At 40.9% G+C, this 19624-nt stretch overlaps 1 protein-coding gene across 2 annotated transcripts in view; it reads right to left on the bottom strand.

Annotated features, from left to right (window-relative positions):
- Chrm3 (cholinergic receptor muscarinic 3) overlaps positions 1 to 19624 on the bottom strand; it is a 192078-nt gene that overhangs the window by 90244 nt on the left and 82210 nt on the right. Inside the window, exon 1 of one of the 2 annotated variants that reach the window (XM_026413003.2) lies at positions 5816 to 5872. The exons of the other annotated variant lie outside the window; for it this stretch is intronic. The gene's annotated coding sequence lies outside the window, so the exon portion shown is untranslated. Of the gene's footprint in view, positions 1 to 5815; positions 5873 to 19624 lie in introns of those variants that run through there. 2 annotated transcript variants of the gene reach the window in all.

The raw sequence follows: 19624 nt of genomic DNA on the forward strand, positions 1-19624 counted from the left end.
CTGTATAATGCATGGGTTCATTGAGAGCTGCTGGGGAAAAGAGCCCATCTTTTTTCTCCAAGATAGAGCTGTCTGGAGAGGTTAAAGTTTGATGCTGTGCAGAGTGAGACTTTCCCCCTGAAGCCAGTGGCACCCACACTGTTTTGAAAGACTGTCAAGGCAGAGAAAACAAAAGGTCAGTGGCAGCCCAATCCCACTGTCTCTCCTGTTGTCAAAGGGTGGAGCTGTGTCACCAAAAGTGACAACCGCACAGAGGATGATCTGCAGATTCAGGCATGATGGAGATGAGGACAGGACCAGTGGGATGGGAGAGGGTGGCTGGGAGAGGGCTCGAAGAGGCTGCCTGTTCTCTGGGCTCAGCACCAGCAAGGACAGGAGAGTGTCCTGCCTATTAGAAGTGAAGGTCCCACAACTCTGGCTCTGCCCCTGGACGGCTCTGATGATGCCTCGGTCCTTTCCCTGGCCAATGTTGTGAGCATATTGTCTGTGCACCTACCCTGCTATCCCACATGCTCATTGTCAAGGCCACTGCCACGGCTGACCCCACTTCTGGTACTCAGGTCTATCAATGACCTCTCAAGTCCCCAGATCAAAGGCCTTCAGGAAGGTCTTCTACTAGACTTGACTTCAGTGTTTGAAATAACTTTGTCTTTGAATGTTCTCTCATCCACCGACACCTCATTATTCTGCAGCTTTTCAACCCATCGGCTCTCCTCTTTGCTGCTTCCTTTAATGGCTTGGCTCCTCATCCCATCTCTGAAGTCCACCCGCTTACCGAGGTCCAGTCCCTGCCTCCCACTAGTTACATTCCCATTTTTAGATACTTGTCAACTCCAGCAGCACCAAAAACACTTCACTGCAAATGCCTCCAAAATCCACTTTACAAAACCTTGAGTTTTCTCCCAGATCAAATAATACACCTCCCACTGCCTGCTTGGTATTTGCATTGATTGATGATCTTTCCAGTTACCTGCATGTAGCTCTAATGAGAACCCATCACCCCATGCTGAGCGCCAATCTTATTTCTACCAGGAAGTCTTGGACAACTTCTAAGTCAGGAGCAGCCCCCTCCCACCCTCAGATGCCCACTGAGAGTGGCCAAGGAATCCTTGCTCTTCTTTATTTCACAGAGATGTTTTTCTCCCCAGGATGGTGTCGTGCTGAGCAGTATGATGGACAGAGTGACATTTCTATGTCACATTATCCACTCATTTAACACACATATTTATCATGCCTACTGTGTGCCGTGTACTCTTCTATGGGCTAGGAATAAAAGAGGAATCAACCAAAACGGATTTCCATCAAGCTGTTGATATTCTGGAAGGGGAGGGGGACCTTCTCGCCATCTCTCTGTGTGTTATCAAGTGATAAGAAAAATAAAGTAGGGGGAAGGAAGAAATGGTGGATTGTGGAGGAGGGCTACTTACTAAGGTTGTCAAGGAGAGCCTCTCAGATAGCCTGACCTTGAGCAGAGACTTAGAAGACAGGAGAGCAACCCTGAAGATAGATGCAGGAAGAGGACCCCAGCTCTGAGGAAGTAGCTTTCCTGCTGTGCACGGGACACAGTGATGAAGGAGGGTGGGCAAGGATGGAGGGAGGGGATGGTGGCAGGAGGTGACCATGGAGAAGCCGCAGGGAACAAGTCACAGATGACCTCAGGTCCCAGGAGTGACTGTAAATTTCACTCTGGTTGATCAGCCTTGATCACATGTATCTGAGAACAGTTTCCTAAGAGTTCCTCAGGCTGCCCTGTTATAAGCAGGCTGTGTGGCCTGGGCAGACAGAGCTGGAAGTCAAGGGAGCAGCCAGGAGATTAAAATAGTTCAGGTGAGGGGTGACGGGGAGCTGGATGGGAGGCAGGTGCAGATTGGTAAGAATTAGTCAGATATATGTTTTTTTTAGAGAGAGAGGCAGCAGCGGCAGAAGTCAAAGTCAGAGACAAGAATGAGCTCAAAAGTTTAGGCCTGAGCAACTGGAAAAAAGGAGGAGGTGTAAAAAGACAGAAGGCGGAGTCATTTGGGGGCTGTGTCAATGTGGAATTGGGTTTGGAGATTGTTAGTTTGAGGTGTGTATTAGGCAGCTAGGTGAGGGACCCCGGGGCGGGGGGAGGTTGTTAAATGTGCCTGGTTGCCTCACTCTTAGATAAGCACTGCACTGAAAATACAGCTGTCAAAGGCTCCCACCAAGGCAGTGGGCCCCCGGGGAATGCAGAGGCAGATGCCACACACTGCCACCATTCTACATGCCAGGAAACAGCCTTCTACCACACAAAGGGATTGCGATTATGTAATCAAAATCCCTCCTATAAATAGGCTTAGCCATTTTCATATTTTTAAATCAGTCAATTTTGGAGCGATTGAGACAACCGGCCTCACTCTTGGGAGAATGATCAGTGTAGCGTCAGGTTAAAGGAAATAATCGTGTAGTTTATTAATTCATTCATTTTGTTTACAAACAGTGGTGGTGTGACCTGTGGATGCTGGGTGTAGGCCTCCCTACAGCCCCAGGAGCAAGACTCTGAGAGGAGGATGGGCCATGCACTCCTGCCACAGGCATCAAGCCTGGCACACAGCCAGAGCCTGAGATGAGTCTACAGCCCTGACTCCCAGTTTCCATTTGTTATCCCGGAAATACCAGATGGAGTGCCAAAGCCGGGCTCATCCAATTGGTCATTTTGTGGTGCATGTTTGTTTGATAGGTCCTGCACCTCACCTCTTAAAAAGCATTGTGATTTTCTTTCCCTGTAATGCACACCTGTTGCCCACTTCCCTGACTCCTTTGTGACTTCCCTCCATTTCACTTCACCATGATTCTATTTGCTGGGAAGGATGGAATGCTGAGGACCTAGAAAGACATCAAAACTCCAGCTCCTGTCTATAAAATCAGCCCTGGACGAGCTTCCAGGAAAATGGGCCTCCACCAGGTACCTATCCACTGCATATTTGTTCAAGGCAGGAATAGCAACCAATGTTCTAGAATGGACTATCATACCAACAGGATTGTCAATACTTGGCGTTTCTTTGATGCACTTTAAAAATTCTTAGCCAAAAGACTCCAAGAAACGTATTCTCCATGCCAGAATGTCCAAGCCATTTAACATAACCCATGTAAAAATATCAGCATAAACTCCCTGCACCTTAGGCTTGTGGAGATCAAGGTTTACTCACACTCAGCACAGACTAGAATTAACTGGTCAGATCCAATATGCCACCAGCAGGTGACTGAGAAAACTCTGTTATTTCAAGACATGATACCCCCAAATATGTGTTCGTGTGAACACAGGATGGCCAATTTTAAACAAAAACTATAAATTGTTTCCATGTTTTTCAGTTTTGAGCTATCAGCCAATCCATCAAGAGTGACATTATCTTCACAGGTTTATAAAGTGCTTCATGGGAAGATGGAAACAAATGCAGAAATTAACAGAAAGGCCTTCCTCTCCGTTCTAAAATGGGGAGTTGCTTCTACCCATCTCCAGTCAGCATGATTCTGCACAGCTCACAAGGACTGAATGACAGCCAGCTCCATGCCACGGAGGAAATCTGCTTCACAAAGATTAATCACGAAACCTCCCTTGAGATGCAGCGGTGCTAACTCACAGTATAATGGGTTGAAGTGGTGAGTAATTGTACCAGTCGCTTTCGATGCAAATGGTCAACAAAATTTAAAGCCACATTCACTAAAGGTACAGTGTTATCATTTGGATCTCAATGTCCCCCCAAGGCCCTTGTGTTAAGCTTGGTGCTCAGCATGGTACTATTGGGAGCTGGCGGGACATTTAGGAGGTGGCACCCCGTGGAAGGAAGTTAGGTCATTGGGTGTGTGCCCTTGAAGGGTTACTGGGACCCTCATCCCTTCCTGTCTCCCATATTTTTGCTTCCTGGCTGCCCCGAGGTAAACATGTCTCCTTTGCCATGTGTAGTCCTCCCACCATGACACTGTGACAGTAGAGGCCTAGAGCAACAGGGTTCAGTAGCACAGACTAAAATCTCTCAAACCAGGGGCCAAAATTTCAAACAATTTATCCTCCTCACAAATTGTTTATCTCAGGTATTTTGTCTTGTTGATGCAAAGTGGACTAATGCACATACATTTTCTTGGATAATCTTGAGAAAAATTACTCTAAGGGTCAGCAATTAAAAAGATCCTTTGAATCCACCTACTTTAAGTAAAAGTGCTTTTAAAGATCATTAATAAAAGGGCTGGGGCTATAACTCAGTGGCAGAGCACTTGCCTAGCATGTGTGAGACACTGGATTTGATCCTTAGCACCACATAAAAATCAACAAACAGAATAAAGGCATTCTGTCCACCTACAACTACAAAAAACATTTAAAAAGGTCATAAATAAAATGATTCATTATTCCCATCTACCCTTTATGCCAATTCATTTTCAAAATACCACTGAATAAATCAATCTAAAGATATTGGGTAACTTAACACCAGAGAAGCTACATTTTCTTACCTTCAGTTAAAAAAAGGGAAGGGGAGGAGGAAGGACTGCTATGGAAAATATAGTAATCTGGCTTTATATATAAAAAAAAAAACTATTAAAAGAAATTTTATTCTCTTAAGGGTAATATAATAATACTGTAAGTAGTTTTTAGTTAATTCACAAGTATGAGTTAATTAATGGATTAGTGATCTATTCTCATATATGGATCCTGATGTAAGCATTTTTGAAATTATCTAATACCAGAGACTTACAGAGATGTGATTATGAATTTAATAATGCTGCTGTGGTTTGGGTATGGTTTGACCATGTCTCCCAGTTTTCACATGTTGGATTCTTGGTCCTCAGTCCAGTGATGTTAAAAGGTAGTGGGACTGTAAGGACAGGGCTTAATGCAAGATAAATTAAGTCCTACCACACAGTCTCTTGCTCTCTCTGATCCTTCCCTCCTAATGTTCTCTAGCTATGATGTTATTCACATAGTGTGTTGGGGTTGGGACAAGAGGCCTTGATGTTTACCCTATATGTCTTTGAGCTAAATAAACCTTTTTTATTTTTAAGTTACCTAGCCTCAGGGTTTTTATTATTGCAACATAAAATAGATGAATACAAGGAGTTTTGGCCAACATGTAGGCAATTCTGTTGTTTAAAAGAACTATTAAGTTTACTGATATGACCAGAAGCATCTTAAATTTATGTAATGGAAGAGAAAAAGGAGGGGCTGAAGATATACAAGTGTAAAACAAATCACTTAACATTTGAAGGCATTTAATCTAAGACTTGCAAATTAATAAACAGAAATACTACTGCTTCTTGTTCAGAAGGTGGTAATTAAAAGCACAGAGTTAGAGCTGAAACAAATACCTGAAATCCTATAGCTCAACTCCCATATTTTACTTGAGAAAATAAAAACACAGAAAGATTAGGTAACAAGTACCCAATTGATACTATTAAAACAAAATACAAGATGCATGGGAAGAGATTCTTGGTTACCCCTCCTCTTGCTCTAACATCTGAAAACTTGCATGATATTGACTCATTCATTTGAGATACAGGATAGTCCTGCAATAAGCCTAAATCTAAATTGAAGTTATACAATGAAATAAATTATAGGTCAGCCCAAGGAGAAAATAAAAGAGCAAGCTGATAAGTGGAAGAGATGCATGAATTAATTCTAGGGTAATGCTCTACTTGCAATGGTTTCCCTACTCATCACAGTGGCTGTCTTGCAATCCTTGGAGCAACTAGCAGCATCTTGTTATTGCATTGTGAGCTTGGTACTATCTGCAGTCAGACATGCATGTGCCAATAGCTGGTACATCATGTATTTTACTGTAATCATTAACTCTCCTTTCAGAAATACCTGCTGTGCAGTAAAGGAAATGCCTCTGTCCTAAATAATTCGAAGTGGGTAAGGTGAAGAGGGAGTGTGTGTCACTCTCTGAAGGTTCATGTCTGCTCATTCTGACCTTCAAATAATCCCTGAAAAATTAAGAAAGCAGTGTTACATTACAACGCATATTAGAATGCCTACTCACTTGAAAAGGCAAAAGAGAAAGCAGTGTTTTACCGAAACTCAGTAATGCATATCATGTGCATCCTGGGAAAGTCCAAGCATGTAACAAATGTTTGAAGGATGTTTGTAGTGTTTCTGAAAAGTAACTGTTAGGCAGGTCAAAGTCTTCATCTAGCAGTGAAGAAGAGCCATTCAACTCAGGATTTGGCTTTTGTTGATACTTACATTATAAAAGACAATCACTGCGTATTCCATGGTATCCATAAGGAGGCCATTCACAAACAAAGACTAAGTCCTTCGTGTAAAATGCGGACCACAGATGTGTCATTCAGGAATGTAAAATTCTTCAAAGACACAAGTGAACACTAGAATTGGATAAACTCACTGGATGCCAGCAGCCCAGGTGGACAAGTTAGCCTCCTGGAGCCTTGGACTTTAAAACTTCATTCAAGTCCAGATGCCCCACGGCTTTATGTGAACACAGTTTTATTTGAACAAATTGCTATAAATGAGCAGAGAACAATGTATTTGGAACTAATTCTACAGTTGTTAAGTAGGAGACAAAATTAAAAATGAGCTCATCAGTTTGTCAACATTAAATTGCACATTGATACAGAAAGTTGCTCAGGGTTTGTTTTGACTTGGACCTCCAGGAAAGCAAGGAAGTGACATCTCTGTTGACCCCAAGTCCTCACTCAGAGCTGATGGGTAGACATTATTTCAGCATCTCAGGGGCTTTTTGATGAACAAACTACAGGCTCTCAGGGGGCTGGGACTCGAGTCCTGTTCATTGCTATTCCCTGTGTCCAGTACCATGATCCCCTGTGTGAATGGCATGTTGTAGGTGCTCAGCATGACCTGTTAGCACCCTCTCCATGACCCTTGCAGTGAAAGACAGGGAAGGAGAAAGAGCACAGGATGTTTTCTCCATTGGTCTTGATGCTCCAGTGGGTATGGTGCTAGGAGAGACTGGCCAGAAGGTAGCCATGGCTGGGATCACAGTCAGGGAGCCTCCTATGCCAGTGCCTCTCCTCCTCACTAGTATTTGCCATGGGTTTGCAGACCGAATGCACATATTTATAGACCACAGACATTATTAAAGGTCTCCGCTGGCTGCCAACCTACTCACTATGGCTCTGGTGGCTACGTACCCCACCACTGTCGCATCTTCACAGCTGACCACATGCTTTCCTTCCTGACTTTTTCCACAACTGGGTGAGAGTCTGTTCCTTCTGTCTTACATCTTAGTGTCTGTCCTGATGAAATCTCTCTCTGTCTCTGTCTCTGTCTCTCTCTCTCTTTTTTTTTTTTTTTTGCCTGTTAGGCCAGGTTGTCTGAACTGCTAGAGAAGGTAGTGGGCTCTCTGGTTTGTGATCTCCCAGGGTGAAGCCAGCCTTGGGATGATAGGGAACAAACACCATTGCCTCGCACGCCAGAAAAGAAAATGTGCTAGAAACACTGGATTGCCCTCTGGCATTTCTGAGGCCACTGCAGATGGAGAGCCATCTGGGTCTATTCACCCCTCCTGATTCTCCCTGGTCAGCAGAGCCTCTAACCATATCCCCCAAAGCACGCAATACGCCCCCTTTCAAGAAATTGCTATTGATCTTGACAAGCTGTGGGACGTGCTGTTCTTTTTCTTTGGGAAAGATTCCTGCAGATATTTTTCTGTTTTTTTTTTTTTTTTTTTTTTTTTTGTGTGTGTGTGTGTGTGATATTTTACTAGTAAAAAAAATACAAAGCAAAATATCTTTTCCCTTTATGTAATTTTATCGTACATTTTCCTTTTAGCAGTTCTTTACAGAAACTTACTCATTATGTATAATTACCAACTAGACAAGACTACACTGCCATTGACTCCAATGTCAATAATACTGAATTTCAAGGCAGCCCTTGCTTTTTGTGTCTGTGCCCTAGGAGGCTAATGTGACTCAGGAACTCATATTCCTAACTCATGTATAAAAGGTCAAGGAACTTATCTTCCACTTTTAGGTCTGCCAAAAGCTTTGTGGTTGTCTCTGCTTAGGTTTCCACAATTTCTGGGCAAGAGAAAGGATACTGATTTTTACACAGTCCTCAGAAGACTAACAAGGAATTTGCAAAGTGGAACTAACTCTGCATGGTTAGTTCCAGTGTGGTTGGAAAGGTAAAAGTATGCGCTTATTCCACCTGACTTACACACTGTGCAAAGACTTCACTAAGTTAGTTTTCTCTTCCTCCTGAGTGTACAAATAGATGACCTACCACCTTGAGCCTGGCCCATAGCACCCTCTCATATCCCATCTACTCTGCATGTTTTTTCCTCTTCTAAATGGCTGCAATGGAGATATCCTTTGGTGGCCTTGAGAATAATTTAGAATAAATATGGAGTATGGGTTGAACTTCACCTCACTGCTCAGAGAAGAAATGTCTGACCAGGAGGATCCAAAGTGGATTCCTACATAAGCAAAACACAGCTAAAGTTGTTTTAATCCACTGCTTTTGGAGTTTATTAAAAATCAGTTATATCAGCTAGAATTATTATAAACAGTAAACAATCTGTATCTCTCCAAAGAATTAAAATAGCATAAAATTTAAAAATTGAATGAAATTTCATCCTCCATTGTTGATTTAACACATATACATGGTACAGTCTCTCTTTCAGGGCTGTCATTTGAAGCATGAGTTCCCTCAAAAGGACTTCAAAGCAGGCCCCAGAGGAGAGTTGCAAACCGTGGACCAGATGTACAACACAGCACAAGGCAAGACGTAAAGCCAGTCTAGCTGCTGGAGTTGCCTAATGGCCCAATATTAAACTATTTGCCCTACATGGTGTTCAAGGAAAGAGAAACACTTGAGGATTTAAATTACAGAGAAAAAAACTGTTCACTTAAAAAAAAAAAAAAAAAAAAAAAAACTGTTCACTTTAACAATATATATATTTTTGTGTGTGTGTATGAAGTAAAATCTCCTTACATATTGTGTCACACTTAAATCCACAAATATGCATTGAGATACACGCTATGAACTTTAGATGTGAGAAAATTGTGGGTACGATGTGTGAAGATCAGAAGACTCGTGAGCGGCAGAGCTGTGATCTGAACCTGGCTGGCTGATGATCCTGTTCACTGTCACTCAGAGCCTTCGACACAGCTGCTCCTGCTTCCTCTCACCATAGCGGGCGCGGTCACCCCAGGTCTGGGCCTCTCTGCTCTCTCCACTGCACTATCCTAAGGTCACAGAACTTCCACCAGGACTCCTTATTTTACCTCTGGCAGGAATTTAGATCATTGTTTTTTTTTCCTGCCACTGGGAATTGTTTTGGCTGGTAAGATGGATCCCCGCTGGGCTCCTTCCCTCCTTGCTCTCACACAGCTGCTGCTTTATCCCACTGCCAATCCTCCACCCTCAGCTGCCTGGGTTCCTCATTCCACCCTGGGGTGGCTTTGCCTAAACTGCCTAGATCCACAGCCCTCCCAGACACTCCGATGTCCTCTGAGTTGCAGACCTGGCTCTTCTGCCATGGTTTGGTGACTGTGGCATTTCTGATGCAGAAATCCAAAATCAAACTCCCTACCTGTCTTCCTTCACAACCTTGTCTCCCTGCACACTGAGCTGCTATCATTCACCTACGCGTGAAAGCCAGAACTATAGGCAGGGCCTGAGGTTTTAATCTTCTCACACTCTTCCAGCTAATTGCAATTACCCACTAATCGCTCTTCCTCATTCCTGCCTGACCCCTCTGCCAACCACTTCTACAAAGATGCCAACTGTCTTTCTACAGTATGAATCTTACCATTGAATCTGTGTGCAGGGTGTCCTTCAGGGACGCCCTGTAATGTCCTGCTCTCTGGTTTGGCTACAAGGCTTCCCATGACCGGTATCCTCTCCACGCCTCTCTCCCCACTCTGCTCACTTGGTTCTGCTCTCTTTTTGCCTTAAAAGCCCTGTCCCTCTCGTAGTGCCTGGGACGCCCTTTAGCAGGTTTCTCTGCCCTCTGTACCCTACAGAGGTGATGGAGCATCCTCAGGGCCCACGGCCACCTGGGAACACCTCCATTCTGACAACTGCTATGAGGCACTGTCCACCTTCCTTGGGCTGCTTTGACGAGGCTCATTTCCGACCATCTCAGTAGCAGCTTAGCTTAGAAGGATGAACACTGAGATTTGCAAGCCAGACCACCTAAATTCTTCTCTGACTACTTATTAGCTATGTGGCCCTGAAAATCACTTACCCTCTCTGAGTTCCAGTTTCCTTATCTACGGGATGGGAATCAGAACAGTATCTATCGCTTAGGAATATTGTGAGGATTAAACAAAGAAATATGTGTAAACTGCTTAGAATGGTGCTTGGCATATAGTGTTTATTTTAATGGAGGGGAATTTTTATGATTTGACTTTGTCTCACCATAGCCTTCCACAGAGGATAAAAAAATTAATATATAGATTTTGGCTGGGGCTGTTGCTCAGTGGCAGAGCTCATGCCTCGCATGTGTGAGGCACTGGGTTTGATCCTCAGCTCCACATAAGATAAACAAATAAAATAAAGGTATTGTGTCCATCTACAACTAAAAACAATTAACATGTCGAATAATCAACAACTAAAGAAGAGAATGACACTATGATTTGTTTTTAAAATAAAATTCAACCAGACTGTCTCTTGATTAAAGTAACACCCAATCCTCCTGAAATTAAAGGGATATATCAGGAGAACTACAGGCTAATAGAAAAACGTGGATCATAAGTGGAGCCGATTAACCCTTCAATGTATATTTTGTACTCAAGCAAGTAACCTGAGATCATGTGCTTAAAATATCAGGCTGTCAATATTGTGAAAGCGCTTCAACTTACTAAGACACACTCACAGACACACACACGAAAATATTTCCATCATTCCTCCTTAGGAAAGGGTCCCAAGTCTCCTAAGGATTTTTTTTTTTTGAGGGGTACTGAGCATTAAACCTAGGGGCACTTAACCACTGAGCCACATCCCCAGCTCCCTCGACCTTTTTATTTATTTTTGTATTTTATTCAGAGACAGGGTGGCTCACTGAGTTGCTTAGGACCTCACTAAGTTGCTGAGGCTGGCTTTGAATTCATAATCCTCCTGCCTCAGCCTCCTCAGCTGCTGGGATTACAGATATGTGCCACTGTACCCAACTCTCCTAAGGATTTTGACTACATCTTTCCATGAAGATGAAAACAGAATCAAGCCTCTCATGGCAGCTGCTTCCTTCATTTGATTTAGTCCCCATTTTTTTTTTCCTGAAAGAATTCACCCTTGTCATTCTCAGAATACCTATGGGATTAGGAGAAGATGCTCAGGCAAAAAAATAAGCTAAAATATCTAAAAGTAATCGAATTAATAATAATAGAAAACCTAGATAGATATGAAAAAAGAATGAAGGAGAGAGGTGGGGAAGCAAGACATTCCACACTGTAAGGAGAAAGATGTGTAGGGAAAACAGAAAGACAGTTCAAGAGTTGAGAAGTCAGTGAGGCTGTAACAGAAAAAAGAAAAAAAAAAAAAAAAGAACCATCTATGTGGCCTTGGCAAGGGTAAAGGGAAAGCTAGGGGTTTAAGTGATTTATTTTTCTACTTTTCAATTCTCAAGTGCTTATCTCAGCTAAATTTTAAAATCCATTTTAAATAATGCAGCCTCTGTAACTCAGAATTCAACTTCAAGAAGTCATATAACTAGGTTTTTTTTCATATTTCTCATCTCCATTAATTTCAACTGATCTATACAAATAGGATACTTCTAAATTGAGTCACAGAGAGTTCAACTATAATCATGGGCCAAAATGGTGCTGGCCTGGAGCTGCTTGGCTTTACAGGGGAGCAGCCACACTGCAGAGGTTGGAAGGCTTTCCTGGATCTATTTATGCCAAGACCCCAAAACCATGCAGAAGGAGCTGTAAGCCTGGCTGCAAGTCTGTGAAACTGGCACATGGGGAGTGGAAATATTGCCAAGTCAGCAAACTGGCAGATGGCAGATTGGAGAGAGCAAGGGAACTGAGCAGACAAGGGAAATGCTAGACAACGGTAGGATGCAGTGTGGATGGGTTTTAATTAACAATTCTGCATGCAACTCTTGCAAGCAATAAAAGAGGAAAAAGATGAAACTGAAATAGCTGAAAACAGAGAACTGGAAGGGATATTAGTAATTACATTTCCTTCTCCCCTACATTTATCAAGGAAGGATAAAGACTTAGAAAGACCCAAGTGGTTTCCATTAGTCTTCTTGTTAATAAGTTAACTTAGTCACTAAAAATATAAATAAATAAAAACCCATGAAGAAAAGAATGAAGAGCTTTAGAGAAAGAATAAATGAAGGTAAAAGAAAAACTTTTATTGGTCTACCTCTTAAATAATCCAACAGAGAGCATTTTGTTCAAAATAATAATAGCAATAATGTATTGATGCATATGGACTATATAAGTGAATGAATGTCAGCAATGATACGGGGACAAGAGGGAGGAATTTGGAATACTTTGGTGTCATAAGGTACTCATACCACCTGTGACATGGTATGGTGGCATTGTGTTATTTCAGAGTGGACTTGTATTAGTTGTAAATGTATTGCAAACTCTACAGCAACTACTAAAAACAAGAAAAGGAAAAAAGAGAGAAGTATAACTGATTTGCTAAAAAAGGAGAAGAAACAGAATCAACTAGTTGATTAAATATTCAGTTTTAACCACAGAAGGTAGAAAACATGTGGAAGACAAGAATAGAAACACAAAACTAAGGCAACAAATAGAGAACATCATGCTAACACTAAGAGAGAGCAAGATTTCCCATACTTTAAAAATTTTTTTTTTCTTTGTATGGGGATTGAATCTAGGGATACTCAACCACTGAGCTGCATCCCTAGCCCAGGAGTTCCCATATTAATTTAAGACAGAGGAGGCTTCATAGCAAAAGAAGTTATCAGAGATAAAGAATGGCATTGCCCAATAATGAATGGGTCAGTTCTCTGAGAAGACTTGACAATGCACCAGTAACAGAGCATCAAGACAAATGAGGCTAAACTTGTAGAAGTTCGAGAAGAAACAGATAAATTCAGTATTATAGTTGGAGACTCTGACATCCCTCTATCAGAACAGATTCAACAGGCAGAGAATGAGCAAGGCCATAGTTGAACTAAAAAATACCGTAAGTCATTTGGATGTAATGGACATTTGTAGACCACCCCATACAGCATAGCAGAATACACATTCTTCTCAAGTTCATATAAAACAATCACCAAAATGGAGCACATGATGGGCCATAAAACACACCTTTATAAACTTAGATAAATGTAAATCATACAATGGTTACCTTCTGGCCATGCAGAAAACAGCAACAGATTTATAGCTGGAAAATCCCCCAATATTTGGAGATTTAGCAACACATTTTTAAATAACACATGGGTCAAAGAGAAATCTTAAAAGAAAATTTAAAATATTTGGAAGTAAATAAAAATATTACTTTATCAACAAAAAATGGCAAGCAATGAAAGCAATGCTTAAAGGAAACCTGGACCATTAATTGTATATGTTAGAAAAGAAAGATGTAAAATCAACAATCTATGCTTCCACCCGAGGAAAGTAGAAAGACATCCAAAATAAGCATAAGAAAGAAATAATACAAATAGAGCAGAAATTCACAATATCAAAACAGGCAATCAATGGAGAAAATCAACAAAAACCAAATCTCATTTTTAAGAAAAGATAATAAAATCAATAGAATTCTAGTCAGGTTAACTGGAAAAAAAGAAAACCTTAAATTATTAGCATCAGAAATATAGAGGAGATATAATTATAGACATCAAAAGGATAATAAAGGAATATTATGAGCCATTCTATGCCGACATGTTTGATAACCTAGATTAACTGAACCAATTTTGTAAAAATTAGGAATCTGCCCAAACTCACACTGGAAGAAATAGACGAACTGAACAAAACTTTATCTGTGGAAAAAAATGGAATCAACAATTAATAGTTTTTCAAAGCAGCACCAGTCCCAGATGGATTCACTGGTGAATTCCATCTAGTATTTAATGAAAAATAACATAAATTCTCCCCAATATTTTTCAGAAAAAGCTAGAAGCAAAAGGAATACCAACTCGTTCTGAGACCAACATTACCCTAATAACAAAACCAAACAAAAACATTATAAAAAGAGAAAACTGCAGATCTGTATCTCTCATTAACACAGACAGAGAAATCCTTAACAAAATATTAGCAAACCAAATGTACATCTAACAACATATAAAAAGAATGCACACCAAGGGGGATTTATACCAAGTAGGCAGGGCTGATTGAGCATTTGAAAATGAATTAATGTCATGCATCAACTCAATAAGCTCAGATGAAAAATGACATGCCTGCCTAAATAGGGGCAGAAGAAGCACTGGACGAAGTCCAACATCCCTTCATGATAAAAAAACTCTCAGTGAAGTAGGAAGAGATGGGAGCTTCTTCAATTTGGAAAAGAATATCTACAAAAAAATCCTACAATTAATATCATTCTTAATAATAAGAAACTAGAATTTTGCTAAGATCAGAAACAAGGCAAGGATATTCCCTCTTCCCCCTGCTTTTCAATGTTGTACAAGTAGCCCTATCTAATACAATAAGACCAGAAAAAGAAATAAAAGGTCTACAGAAGATACAGGAAGAGATACACTGTCTCTGTTCACAGATGACACAATCATCTATGTAGAAAATCCAAAAGAACAAATACCCTCCCCGCAAAACAAAACAGAACAACAAAAACTAAAACTTCCAGTTACTAATAAGTCATTATATCATGGTTTCAGGATATAAGTATAATAAACAAAAGTCAGTTGTTTTTCTATATCAGCAATGGAGAAGTGAAATTTGAAATTAAAAACACAGTATCATTCATATTAACATCTCCCCAAAGTGAAGTACTTATGTGTGAATGTAACAAAATGTGTATAAGGTCTATATTAAAAAAAACTACAAATCTCTGATGAAAGTTACCAAAGAAGAACTAAGTAAATGGAGAGATATTCTATGTTCATAGATAGGAAGATTCCACATTGTCAAGGTGAAAGTTCTTTACTTGATCTATAGATTTAATGCAGTCAAAGTGAAAATTCCAGAAAGTAATTTTGTATATATGGAGAAACTGATTCCACATTTTATATGGAGAGGCAAAAGTCCAAGAAAAGCCCACATAATATTGAAGGAGAAGAACAAAATCAAAGTACAGACATTATCTGACCTCAAGACTTATTAAAAGTCACAAAAATAAAGACAATTTGTCTCAGTGAGAGGATAGGCAGATTGATCAATGCAACAGAATAGAGAACCCAGGAATAGATGCATGTAAACACAGTTAACTGACCTTTGACAATGAAACAAAGGTAATAAAAAGGAATAATGATAGTCTTTTTCATAAACGGTGCTGGTTTGTGAAACAGGGCATTCACATAAAAAAATGAATGTAGCCTCAGATCTCACATTCCTCACAAAAATTAATACAAAGTGAATCACAGACTTAATGGTAAAATGTAAAATTGTGATATTCCTAGAAGACAATGATGGAGCAAATGTAGATGATCTTGGGTTTTGTGATGACTTTTAAATACAACATTTTCAACAAAGTAACCATTCATAGAAGAAAGAATTGATAACTGGAATACATTTAAATAAACACTTCTCAATGAAAGATACTGTCAAGAGAATGAGAAAAAACAAGCCAATACAAAGAACTCTGAAAATGTAACAAATAGTAACACCAACAAAGTGAGCAAAAGACATGAACAGATCTCTACCAAAGGAGAGACACAGATGGAAAATAAGCATATGATAAAACATGCTAAACACCATATATCACTAGGGAATTGCAAATTTAAAACAACAACAAGATACCACCATACACCTATTAAAATGGCAACAGTTCAAAACTTTGGGAATAACAAATGTTGATGAGGATATGGAACAAGAGGAACTCTCATTTATTGCTGGTAGGAATGCAAAGATGTGAATGCCGCTTTGGAAAGCTGTTTGGCAGTTTCTTACAAAACTAAACATATTCTTACCATACAACCCGGCGATCACACTACTTGATATTTACTCAAAGGAACTGCAAACTTATGTCCACATAAAAACCTACACATGGATATCTATAGCAGCTTTATTCATAATTGCCAAAACTTGAAAGCTACCAAGATGTCCTTCAGTAGGTAAGTGGGTAAATAAACTGTGGCACATCCAGACAATGGAGTATCATTCACAGCTAAAAGAAAAGGAGCTATCAGGCCTTAAAAAGACATGGAGGAGTTTAAAGAAGCCAAACTGAAGAGGCTACATATTGTCAACCCTATGACATTCTGGAAAAGGCAAAACTACAGAGACAGAAAAAGATCAGTGAGGGAGGGATGAACAGGCAAAGCACAGGATTTTTAGGGCACTGTGAAAAATCCTCCGTATGATGTGACAATATGGTACGTGTGATTACACATTTGTCCAAACTCATAGAAGGTACAACACCAAGAATGAACACAAGTGCATTCTGGGAACTCTGGGTGACAATGGTGTGTCAGTGCTGATGCATCATTTGTAACAAATGAACCTCTCTGGAGGGGGATGTGGATCATGGGGGAAGTTGTGCACGTGGGATATTGTGTATATTGAAAATCTCTGTACCTTCCTCTCAATTTTGGTATGAACTTGAGACTGCCCTAAAATAAAATCTACTGAAGAAGCAAAGAATAAAAACCTATATACATGAATATTCCTTAGTAAGGATTCCCTGTAAATATAAAGATGGAATGCTGCCTACTTAGGAAACACTGCTAGACTACCATTTGTGAAGGAATCAGGATGGAATGGAGCCAGGTTCAGAGACATCACCTTCCTGAAACTAAGTGATGTCTATTAAGGACAGGACTTTATATGGCCATCGCAAGTGTTTACAATCAGAGACGGGAAAGTTGGACAAAAAAGGCCAAAATGAACAAGACCTGGCATCCCCTGTAATTGTGGCTCTAAGGAGAGGAATTACAGGATTGCGTGTGGGTAATGTCCAAGTCGTTTCTGAATCCAATCCAAATCCCCCAGCACTACCAGAAAAACACTGCATGTGAACCAACAGATTCAGTTACCCACCTCACAGCGAAGGATGTGACTCCTTGTCCCTTCCCTCCCAGAATCCTGTACTGTTGCTGGAGAAGGGCCAGAGAAAGGCAGTGGAGATGGTCAAGGTGGGGAGGGGGCGTCAACATCAGTGTAACAGCTCCTCTGTCAGGAGGAAAGCTGGTAGGGAGCCAAGGAAACCCAGGCCACCAGAGGGCGTAGGTAGGATGGGCCTGGGGCTGCCAGCCAGAGGCTGTGACAACTAGGATTTGGGGAGAGGGCTGAGCCCAGGACACCTTGGAGATTTCAGAAGTGTACTTAGGACAAATGACCTCACAGTCTGTCCCACAGTCTCAGCAGTATGTAGTAAACTTGGTTCATTCATTACTTCGGCATTAGCAAAGGCTGAAAATATAAAGAATTCTAAAAGACCATTGCATCCTTTTAAGTCTGATAGTTTAATTTTAAGTTTTAAGATTAATCCCTTATATTTTTGAGTTTAGGCATATGGCCTCGTTTGACTTGCCGCCAGCAAGCCTGGTGACACTGAGACAGATGGTCAGAGGTCAAACCCATAGCCCTGCTTCGTAGATTCTCTTGAAGAAACCGGCCAGAGGTCTCAAGAAATAAGACTCTTCAACTTCGTGAGTGATCTGAATGTTTTGACTAATGTCTCCTATAGAACCTGGGATCCGGTGGGGTCTCCATGCAGGGTCATGCCTTTGCTCTTTCTGCCCTTCATTTTCATCTGAATACCGTCAGCCTTGTCGACTGACAAGAATATGTTCAGAGAACAGGGAAGTTTTGTTTTCATACTTTGGTGATTCCCTCCATGGAAATTTTATGTCTCGCCCAAATTTGGGGCTTAATGTTTGTTTGCCTAACTGTGGTGAATTTAATGTTTTCTCTTCCCGAGGTTTTCATGGCAATTCAGTCAATTATTATTATCTCACCCAAGTAGCACAGTTTCTAGAAGAAAATTTTCGGAATAATGTTAGTTGTCTTTTTTTTTTTTTTTTGGTGCCAGGGATTGATCTCAGGGCCTTGTGCATGTGAGGCAGGCATTCTACCAAGTGAACTATATCCCCAGCCCTAGTTGTCTTTTTGTATAGTTATTGAGCAGCTAATTAAACATTATGTGGTGTTCCCTTAAGTCATTTGTATGTTTTCACCTTGAGAAATGTCATTAAATATCCTCTCAGCCAGGCAGCACCAACCTATCAGGAAGCTCTGCTCTTCTAGACTGTTCCATCATTGATGATGGGGTTGGTATGGCTTGACTTTCTTTCAGTGGGCTCCTGCTCATTCCTAGGGACATCTTCTACATTTCTTACTGTTTACAACCATAGGCTTCACAGCCCTTTCTAGAATACAATGTTTTGCAGAGAAGCATAGCATAGTGTGCTAGACAGAGCGGACAAGCAAAAACGTGTTGGTTTGGAGAGTTACATGCTACGTTATTTTCCACTATCTGGTCAGCCCCGTGGCATGGTCCTCAGTTAGCAGATACTTCCTCAGGGATGGGTTCTGTGTTTCCTTCCCTTCCCTTTGTCTCTCTTTCCTCCCTTCCACCAACTTTGTGAAGGTCTTCCTATCTGCCTGAGGATACTGAAGACATGAAGTATGGCACATAGTTCTGGCCAGTCACACTGAGAGAATGAGGAGGTACTGAAGAGTCTGTCATGTCAGTACCCTCTTAATAACTGGTGCTATATTGTAGACATTTACTGAAGATATTTACTAGGTATTAAGCATTGTTTTAAGGATTTTGCAATCATTAGCTCATGTATTCCTTATCACAACCACTTATTATCTCATTTTATGGATGAAAAAACTGAAATACAAGGTTGGTGACTGATAGAGAATCCAACCCAGAGAGTTCTTGCTTTCAGCCCCTGTACTATGCTTCCACGGAAGCAACTGAAGAAATGTCTGCACAGCCCAAATCAGTATTCGATGCCCCTTCCAACAGAGAAGACAGGACCCAGGAAACACAGAGGGATAACAAACATGAATGGATGCAAGGATGCACAAAACATGTCCAGTCTCTCTTATGAAAAATACAGGATTTCAGGTCAGGAAATACCTGCGACAGTTAAACTCTGGTAATCAAGATGCTGTGATATTTGATCATACTCAAATCAGTCTTTTCTAGAAATTTCTCTGCTCACCCTGTGGATCATAACTGGTAGCAGCCCTAAGCCATGAGTACTTCTCAGACGCTGTGCTAGGTTGCAACCTGCTTCTGCACGGCCCTTGACAGGGTGACCATGGGTGCGATCTGCCACTCATTGGTCTGTCTTATAAAATGGTGCTGTTCCACAATTTACTTCTCAGGGTGCCTTGTGTTTTCTTCCACCAAGCAGCCTGGAGTGGAATCCTGATCAAACCTCATGGGTATTCCACAGGTACACACTTGCTTGGGGAAAAGAGCACCTGCCCTTGTCTGAGAACTTGGAAGTTCTGACAGCATTAGCTCATGCTGAACTGTACTTCTAAGGAGACTCCAGAACACATTTCTATTCATGTTACAAAGATAAAACATGTTCACAAACTTTTTTTTTTGCAGTAGAATTTTTAAGGT

Source organism: Urocitellus parryii, chromosome 9 (assembly GCF_045843805.1).
Source record: "Urocitellus parryii isolate mUroPar1 chromosome 9, mUroPar1.hap1, whole genome shotgun sequence".
Taxonomy (NCBI): domain Eukaryota; kingdom Metazoa; phylum Chordata; class Mammalia; order Rodentia; family Sciuridae; genus Urocitellus; species Urocitellus parryii.